The sequence below is a fragment of the Mustela erminea genome, chromosome 2 (genome assembly GCF_009829155.1).
Source record: "Mustela erminea isolate mMusErm1 chromosome 2, mMusErm1.Pri, whole genome shotgun sequence".
In the NCBI taxonomy this organism is placed as follows: Eukaryota; Metazoa; Chordata; class Mammalia; order Carnivora; family Mustelidae; genus Mustela; species Mustela erminea.
The window spans coordinates 150,634,338-150,644,814 of record NC_045615.1 but is presented as its reverse complement, the minus strand read 5'-3'; the positions used below and the strand labels follow the sequence as shown (position 1 = coordinate 150,644,814).

Sequence of the window (10,477 nt, the reverse complement as noted above, 5' to 3'; positions counted from 1 at the left end):
TCATATTTATTAGTTGTCCAAAAAAAGGAAAAAATTCTAGTTAATATATTTATCACTGTTATAGCTAATATCTTCTCTGTTGAAAATCTGTGTTTCATTTGGTCTTCAAAATTACTTAACTATCTTCAAATGAATTCTGTTCCAAGTAAATTTTATTTTAGTTCTTCTCTTCTTGCCATAGAGAATAAAGCACTTCCTTAAGGGGGAAGAGAATTGAAGTGATTCACACTACCTGCCTTAAAATAAATTTATCTTTATTTCCTTTTAAATTAAATTTGGATATTTATTATATCCATAATACAAGATCACTTCCAATACATTAGAGTCAGATTGTGCGTTCAGGGTTGCCCATAGCCCGGCTCATTTTGAGTAAGTGTAAACAGTAATACCCATACTTTTTATTGGCTGATGCTATAAGGTGGTATCTGTCATCAGCATCCTCATATAAACTCACCATCGCCACAGCATCTGTTCCATCACACAATGTTCTATTTCTGTGTCTCGCACATTTCACTAGAGAGGAACAAATATACTATTTTAAAATAAGTTGCCAGTGTTTCTAAATGAGAGCTCAAATCATCTTGCCAGATATGTACGTGACAGAACAGAAATAAACTATGACTTGTGATTTTATAAAGAGTATAAAAAATGGGTTAATAGTTTCATTTATATTTAAATATTAAGATTATACAATTAAGTAATTGGAGCACCGGTTTATGCTCCGCTTTTCATCTTTCTTTCCTAGTATGTGTAACTTAGTCTTCGTTTTGAATTGTAAATCTATTAATAAGTAGTGCAAAAGTGTGACAAATCTTTCTGAATCTTGGTAGATTCAACATAGTCAATTTTCTATGCCAAATACTTCTGCTGGGACACAGTGAATTAGAACTGAAACACGAATTCATCAATCTATTCATCCATTCATTCATTCAGTATTAACTGATCATACTATGTGCAGGGACACAGGAATAAAATAAATCTTCAAAAAGCAGTGGCAGAAATGTACCTGCTATCAGGAAACTTATCATTCTAACAGAAGAAGGTGGAGAATAAGAAAATAAAATATTTCATATATATCAGGCGGCATAAGTGTTATGAAGAAATAAAGGAGGATACGGGATAAAAGTTGCAAAACAGGGTGTTACTTTAGAAAAAGTGCTTTGGGAAAAGGCTTCTGATTCAGTGGAAAGTGTCTGAAGTGAAGTTAATATTTAAAGTCAAAGATTAAGGAAATGTGTAGTTATTTATTCTCTTGTAGAAAAGCTGATTATAAAACATCTTGAATTGTGAAAAGAAAGTAATACACTTGCGGCAAAAGCTAGTTAGAGAAACCATGAGAATCAACAAGACCAAGATTTTGCAATCCCAAAGCAGAGTAAGAAAATTTCAAACAGGCCAGTCCCTAGGAAGGCTTTCTACTGTGCTTCCCTACAAGCATGTATTTTGATGCAAACCCTATACATAGCTTACACAACTTAATGGAGGGGAGACTGCTTTTTCTTTGTTTGAGAAGTACAGCATAAATTATTACCATGATGTTAAATTATTCTTCTAACTGCTTTACAACTATTTGAGAACATTTTGCATGAGAAAAAAATACATCCAAATATAAATGAAGGCCACCCAATGTGTGAAAGGTAGCAACGTTTTGTGGCACATGGTGTGTCTCTCAAAGAAAGAAAAGACATGACAAAATTTCATTTAATCATGTTTTTATTCACAAAAGACTAATTTATTTAAACAGTATTCACTTCAAACTAAATAGATATGCCATAGGACTAAGAGCTTCAAGTTTTTATTGTTGTTCACAGAATATAAAGTACTGCCATTATTTCATTATGTGTATATTTTAATTTTAAGAAGGCTAAAAAGAGTTTTGAATGTGTAGAACGTAAATTATCAGAGAACCATGTTATATTTAAACTAGATTTTCGATAATACTCGATGTAAGCTTCTGAACAAATAAATCAATAAGTGAGTAAATCAATGGAAATATTTGAGTAAATACAGCCTCTTACTGTATCTGATGTTAAGATGTTATCTGATGTTAAGATAGGATCTTTTCTTTCATCAAGCTTAGAATTTAGTTGTACCAATAACACCTATTAAAATAATGGGGAAGTACTAAATAAGTCAATGTTGTTAAGACCGATTTTGCATATTATCTGATGGTTTGTGCATTTCATTGTGAAAATCATACAGGGTCTAGGGTCAAAAAACATGGATTCTTACTCAATCACTGAGACTCCCTAACAGGGTAATTTTGAGTTTCAGTGTGTTCATTACTAAGTAATCATCTATGCCAGATCCCTGATGGTTCAATTGGTAAGCATCTGCCTTCAACTCAAGTCATGATTCCAGGTCCTAGAATCCATGATTCTAGGTCCTGGGATCTAGTCCCACATCTGGCTCCTTGCTCAATGGGGATCCTGCCCTCCCCCCTCCATTTGTGCTCTCTGTCTCTCTCTTTCTTTCCCTCTCTGACAAATGAAAGAATAAAATCTTTAAGAAAAAATAATCAACTATGCAAAACTTCTCAAACTGAAGGGAGGCAGAGAGAGAAAGGAAGAGAGGCTCAAATGAAGCAATGCACGTGAAAGGTACCGAAAGTGGTTTTGGTTTTAATCACCATTAACGCAGTATTCGGAAGGATAGTTTTATTGATTTATTGACTCTTTAACTTTTTATTGAATAGATGTTTATTCAGCCCTAATTATATGGCAGGCACTGTTCTGGGTGCTGGACATATAGCACAGAATAGACTAGTCCTCTGCTTCGGGCAAGCTTATATTCTAGGGGAGGGAATAGAAAATGAACAAACAGCATACCAAATATCAGATACGGTCATAAACACTAGAAAAAATAAAGCAAAATAAGGGGATGCAGAGTGACAGCCTTTAGGGAGAGCTATTCTATTTTATTCTGTTTTAAAGATTTATTTATTTATTTTAGAGAGACAGAGAGAAAGAGCACGCAAGTGAGTGGTGGGAAGGGCAAAGGGAGGGAATCTCAAGCAGACTCCCTGATGAGTGCAGAGTTGATGTGGGGCTCAGTCCCACCACCCATGAGATCATGACCTGGCCCCTAACCAGGAGTCGGTTGCACCACCAACTGAGCCATCCAGGCACCCCGGGAGAACTATTTTAAACAGGCCCATCAGGGACATCCTTTCTGAGAGATGTCACATGATAAAAGACATGCATGAAAAAAGGGTGAAAACAATGAAAGTTTTTAGGGTAAGAGAGTTTCAGGAAAATGAACCAAATAAATGTAGGCACCGTGGGGGTAATAAACTCTGTGTATTGAAGAAAAGAGCGAGAAGGACAGAGTGAGTGAGAGGCAGTATTATAGAAGGGAGGGCCGGAGGGTTGTGGAGGAGGACCTAAAATGGGAAGGAAGATGAGGATAATCAGAGAAGACAGAATTAAGAACTTTACCAGGATCTGGAAGGAAAGTTGAGATTTGCGTACAGAAAGAGAAGAAGGCAAGGCATTTATGATGAGGGAAACATGGAAAAGGAACTGAGTAAAACAAAACATTAAAATATTGAGGAATTAGGGTCATAATGGGAACTGCAATGGGATAGTGAGCCAAAGCAACAGTTTAGAAGCAAACAGCCATAAAACAGCCTCCCCCCTTTTTAAAAGATTTTATTTATTTATTTGACAGGCAGAGATCACAAGTAGGCAGAGAGGCAGGCAGAGGGGGGGGGGACGAAGGCTCCCTGCTGAGCAGAGAGCCCAATGCGGGGCTCAATCCCAGGACCCTGGGATCATGTCCTGAGCTGAAGGCAGGGACTTAATCCACTGAGCCACTCAGGCAGCCCACAAACAGCCCTTTGATGTAAAAATTATTTGGCAATGATAAAAAAGGTGGTTTGAAATGATGAGCATCTTAGGTCAAAGATACCCACAGATGATATATAGCCCAAGTAGGCTAACTGATCTAAGAAATGAACCAGTAAATCTCACTGGGTTTGCACAAATACTTTATTTCTTATTGAAATCACAAAGAGGTCAGACCCTCATGGGGGTGCCACTCTACCTGGCCAACCAGATCCCCATGGTCCTGCCACATGGTGGCTTCACTCACCTCCATGTCCTTGAATTTCTCTCCTTTCAGCCCACTGATGGAAAGAACATAGCCTGGGGTTCAAGGTCCGTTCCTCTCTATTCTGGGAAGAGGAGCTGATTGCTTCATATTCAATGAGCTGAACTTAAATGGCCCCACATCACTGAAAAGGAGCTTAGAAAACACAGTCCAGTTGTATAATCAGGAAGAAAAACAAAACGGAGAAAATATAGTCAGAGATTCATAGACATTAGATATAAGTAAATAGCAAAAAGAAATGTGGTAAAAAAGAATATACAGGGCGCCTGGGTGGCTCAGTGGGTTAAGCCGCTGCCTTCGGCTCAGGTCATGATTTCAGGGTCCTGGGATCGAGTCCCGCATCGGGTTCTCTGCTCTGCGGGGAGCCTGCTTCCTCCTCTCTCTCTCTCTGCCTGCCTCTCTGCCTACTTGTGATCTCTCTGTGTCAAATGAATAAATAAAATCTTTAAAAAAAAAAAAAGAATATACATATTAGAAAGAATAATAGCATACATAAAGTAAATAGCACAAAGAAAACCACCCAATATCATAGATGCTCTCTCTCTTATTTTAATGTTCTTATTAAAATAAATACAAAAAATTATCATCAAAAATCTTTTTGATAAATATCATTAGGGCCAACTCTTCATAACAAAATGTTCTATCTTTTATTAAAATATTACCTTTAGAGTTGAATTTCATATTTTCTGGTTTTCTACCCACTCTTAGAGTATATCATTGTGGTCTGTGGCATTTCAATAATGGGATTATTTTTAATCATTTATTTTTTCCCATGTTCCCTAAGTGAATAATGCTGGTTCATTATGTCTTCATTCTAAAATGCAATATGTGTATGCATCTGTGTGATTTTTATTTATTGAAAAACTGTTTTTTTCTTATCAATTAGAAACAAAGAGAGCTTAAAATGAGGTTTTCCTCTTAATTTAAGGTAGAGATAAAAACAGCAGCTTAGTATATGGAACTATTTGGAAGCATGAATGAAAACAAGATTTTAGAATATAAAATAATATTCTTTAAAGATAATGTAATAATTGTCAACTTATCCAGAATGGTTGTTAAAATCATATATGGCCTTACAAATCTGACGCGTGGGCTGTGGTTTACAATGACCCATGAAAGTTGATCAATTTTCCAATGCTTTAAACATCTATGTAGTAGTGGTGGTGGTAGTTATAGTATTATTAATCATAATAAAACAATTATATTTTTAAAGTATACTATGTAGCAATTCTCTTAATCAAGGAGACACGACACAAAATTATTGTTGACTGAATTCAGGTGTAGCATGAATTAAGCTTACATGTGTGAAATAACTATTAGCTTTATATCAGATCTAAAATCCGCTTAATATTCTCTCATATTTATTTTTTCTCCATCTCTCTTCTGCTATGATCTGGTGGCTAAAATCTGACTAGATCTTATCATTCAAATACGTAATTTCTGATATAAACAGATGCTGTAATGATAATGCTTGTGGAAAACACTGGTTTTTTTAAGTATTTTTCCTCATATATCCCCCAGAAGAATTTAGAATAAAACAAATGTTTTTAAGAAAGTTACCAGGTTGACAACCTAGTGGTTAACAGTTTAAAATAGCTAAGCATTTTAAGATTTTATGCATTAAATACTGGCATTAAAAATGGACAGATTATGTCAACTTTTTAAATTCTATCCAATGAGACCTAAGTATCATAATGATTGGATACAAAACATTGGTAATTGAAAAAAATACACAAACAAGTATAATATTGCATCCTTTTTACTTCTTTAGATCATATTTAATCCCAAATTTTCACCAGATTTTATTCAAATATGTACAACACATTCAAGTCTTTGTTGAAAGCCTTCTATTGTTTCTTTACAATAAAATACATATATATAAACTGAAAATTATTGTTAAAATTTCCTATAAACATAAGGCAGTAAAAATTAAAAAGTATTTTACATTGACATACCTTTGCTCTTATATATAAATGTATTGAGCAGTTCGTCAAAGATATTCTATCATGTATCCATGGATGAGTATTATTTATTGTGTGAATAATGTGGAGTTGAACATTCATTCCGTACTTTCGTTTTAAAAAAATAAGTCTAAAAAAAAATGGGCCTAAGCATGAAGAAACTATGTTCATCTAAGTAAAGAGATTTGAACAGACTTGTTATAAGCCCATAACTAAATCTTTGAACCTTTTCCGAGTTTTGTGCAAAAATCTCAGGCTGATTTCCCTTTAAAAAAAATTTCATCATCTGTCATCTGATAACTAAATTTGGTTCTCCTTCAGCTCTGTTAAAAATTATGAATTGTGAACTACCTGGAAAACTGTTTATTTTCTAGTCATTAGAATCATTCATTTTCTCAACTTTAGCACCAAAATCTAGTTTCTCCTCTCTCTATGTATGGGGGGTGGGGTGGGGTAAAGCAGAAGAGAGAAAGAGAGAGAGAGGGAATGAGATGAGGGAAACACTGGAGAATTTTACATCCTGGAACAACATATCATAATTAGCCTTAAGATGGGTGAGAAGTATTCCTTTTTAATATAAAGTTTAGATAAACATACTAGAGAAAGGAGATGTAGGAAAGAAACTTCTTCACTCAGGAACATTATCAGTCTTCGGAAAGAATCCATATGGAAGTAAGGATCAGGAAATTAATTTTCTTAAAACCATCTGTGCTTGTATCTTATAACCCCAGGCTATGTATACCCTAGTTGGAAGACAACTGGTCTAAAGAGTCTGTCTGCAAACTGGAGACAATCCCTTGGAGAATTTGAATATGCAGACTGACAGTTTCCTTCCTTAGTCCCTTTTTTGGGAGGGGGGTCACTTGTCACAGGCATGGGATATGTCCTATGTAAAGAGTAGAAGTTCCACATCCGAGAATGATTGACAGTGCCACACTTAATCTTATATTTGCCTCAGCATTTTCCAACTTAATGAAGTTTGCATGTACACAGCTGAATGGACTTACACACTATATGTTTTGAAGTTTTAATAGTGTAATACTCACAAAATGGACAAGTGAACAACAAAGATTTCTGCCAAATAAACATGTATTAAAGATAATATATGATTAATAATCCAAACATGAACAAACATCAAAAAATGGCAGAAATCACTTTCAATCTTCTGGTAGACCACACTGCAAGATACAAACTATGATGGTGTAAACTGACATGACAAAATCTTGAAAAGACAGTGTGAATATACATATTCTTAATGAAATCATTAAAAAAAGTTTTATCATTTTTCACACCTCTGTATTTGGTTGTGGCTTATAATGTACATACTTGCACTCGTTAAGAAGTATGTATACATAATTTACCAGTAAATAAATGTATTTTGGAATATTTGTCCAAAAATGTTTTAATGATGAAATGTGTTATCAAAAAATTAGGGGGACCATACTCACCTTGGTAGCACATACACCAAAATTGGAACAATACACAGATTAGCATGACCCTTGCACAAGAGTGACATACAAATTTATGAAGTGTTTTATATTAAAAAATAAAAAAAAAATTGGAGGTACCACTGGTCTAGAGAAAGCACTAGAGTTAACTTTCTAATATAAAAAGAACAATAGCTTAGTAGCTACCTATCTATAAATTTTGTCAGCTTTATTTCTTCTCAATATTTTGCACTAAATGGCAAATATAGAAGAAGCAGTGAGGTTTGGGAACAGTCTATTTCCAATGATGCCTATGAAAACATAATTACACTATTCTACCTGTGTAAATAGAGTCCTGATACTATTATCATTATGCCAATGATAATAGTGTCAATGACATAATTTATATGTAAATAAATAAAGACAAAGATTTTTTGGAACAGTAGCATATAAAGACTGGAAAAAGACATGTAATTAGACACAATTTTCTTGTAAGGTGAGTCATTTCCCTGCAACATTCTTATTCAATATAAATGCCAACAGAACTTCCAGAATATTTGAGTCGTGACCTAAACACTTCTTTGTCTGAAGCTGGTATTCCTACCACAGAGAAGCAGAGGTCTCTGAAGTAAAAAAAAAAAAAAAAAGTCAGTCTCTTTGCCAATTTTACAAGTTGGCCATAGCTATAATCATCAATTCCTTCACAGATACAGAGTTTGCATATAAGATTTTTTTTTATGTGTATGTGTCCTATAGCTCTGGGCAGGTATTCAATTTAGTGAATATGCTTTAGGTTAACAAACATGTAACAAATAATATTTAACTGCTGACCAAATTTTAGATACTTAATTTCTAGAAGACGTATGACTTGAAATACCATTGTGCTTTAATGTAATCAATGGGTAACATCTAGTTCCTTATTTCAGACGTAAGAATTACAATCCAGACAGAAAGAATACAAAGTGCTAACAACTCAAAGCAAAATTCATACAGCTTAGAACACAAAACCACCTGGAAAAGAACCAGAATAAATAAATGAATTTGTCTACATAAATTAGCAATTCTCAGGCTATGACATGTGAATAGACTGGACTCTAAGACTGAGACTGAAACTGACTTGAAAACAATGAAAAATCCAGTTCTATAAATGGCTATAGAAAAAAAAAATTAAATTGTGAAAACAGCTTTTTATTAGACATCGAGCTTTTTCAGCCACACATGCAAACACAATTACAGCAATTTTATCAGTAGTTGTGTGCAAACTTGAATAGTAATTGTACACATGTACACAGTGTATCTTTCCAAAATATGTTAACTAAAATTTAACTGTTTTTAGTTGAATAAAAAACAAAATAATGATACTGATATCAGTTACTTATAACTAAAACAAGGTTGTTGTTTTTTTTTTTTTCCTTTTTAATTTGGGCTTCTATTTAAAATTAATACTCAGAATACCATCAAAAATTTTCGTTAAGCAAGGAGGAAAACACCTTTATCCACTGAGGAAAAAAAAAATAGCCCAACAAAAACCCACAGCCAAGTACTAATCTAGATTTAATAGTTGATATCATAGTGACTTTTATGATTTCCTTAGGGTAATGCTAAAAAGCTTTAAAGCAGTTTGCCTCAAATTGTGTCTTTCCTAGGTTTGCTACTCATCCAAAACATAACCCATTCAGGACTGTTAAGTAAGAAAACAGGAAAAATTAAAGAACAGGAAAACATGCATTGTGGATTTGTTTATAAAATCTATATTATTTAAATATATTTTGTGTCACCAGATTGAAAATCTGTATGTCTTCTAAATGCAAAGATGCTTAAAAATAAGCACTTTAAGAGTTCCTGGATGGCTCCATTGGTTAAGCATCCGATATTGGTTTTGGCTCAGGTCATGATCTCATGAGTCATGAATTCGGGTTCCAGGGTAAAATCCACACTCAGCATGGAGTCTGCTTGAAGATTGTCTCCCTGTCCCTCCTCCAACTCACACGCTCTCTTTCTCTCTCTCTCTCCCAAATAAACAGATACTCTTTTTAAAAAATCAGCATTTTATTGTGAATATTTTGCAAGTAAATATACCATGATCTTGGAACTTGAAAAGATTCTTAACACATCTAAGGATGTATGAAATAGACATAATTTAAATATACAGTAGTTATCACAAAATTACAAAGTATGATAATTTGTGCTAAGTTCTTACCTATGAATAAGGAGATTTGGAACATTTAAAAAATCAGTTAAACTCATCTCATAAACATGGCTTGATTATACACACATTATTGTATTTCATATTATTGTAGACATTGGCAGCAAAAATTTTTAGTACATGTTTTCTGCCACTAAAGACCTTATGTAATACAGAAAAGAATGATTAGTATCACCAGCTCTAAGAATAACAAAATGCAAAGGGAGAGAGTCATTTATTCTTTAAGATTTTGGCCTATTGGCAAATACTTGAAAAAGAAGTGGCATTTGAGAAGAGCATTATAAAATGAGAAGAAATTCCACAGGCAGAGAAGTCAAAGAGATACTACATTCCATCCCATTGCAAACATCTCATGTTTTCTCATTTCCACATTTCAAAATTATCTAAATCATTTTAAAACTTTCTCATCCCTCAGGTTTTGTTTGAAAGGACATTTTCTATGAGAAATCATCTATGAGTCAACAATACTAAATAGTTTTGCTAATTCTATTTTTAATCCATTTTACTGAATACTTGGTATAGGTTATCCAGACTTGTGTCCTTCATTTTTATATGTTTTACTTTAATTATTTCTTGGATGATTTCCTTTTATTCTCTTTTCTCTCTTTCTGAAATTATTATTATTATTTTTTAAGATTTTATTTATTTATTTGACAGAGAAATCACAAGTAGACGGAGAGGCAGGCAGAGAGAGAGGAAGGGGAGCAGGCTCCCTGCTGAGCAGAGAGCCCGATGTGGGGGTCAATCCCAGGACCCTGGGATCATGACCTGAG

The 10,477-nt window shown here is 34.0% G+C and overlaps 1 non-coding gene across 1 annotated transcript; it reads left to right on the top strand.

Moving 5' to 3' along the window:
* Nucleotides 1-7,511: 7,511 nt before the first annotated feature.
* LOC116585426 lies at nt 7,512-7,615 on the top strand. The gene has a single exon (XR_004283618.1). It is a non-coding gene; the product is annotated as a U6 spliceosomal RNA (small nuclear RNA).
* The last annotated feature ends 2,862 nt before the right edge of the window (nt 7,616-10,477 follow it).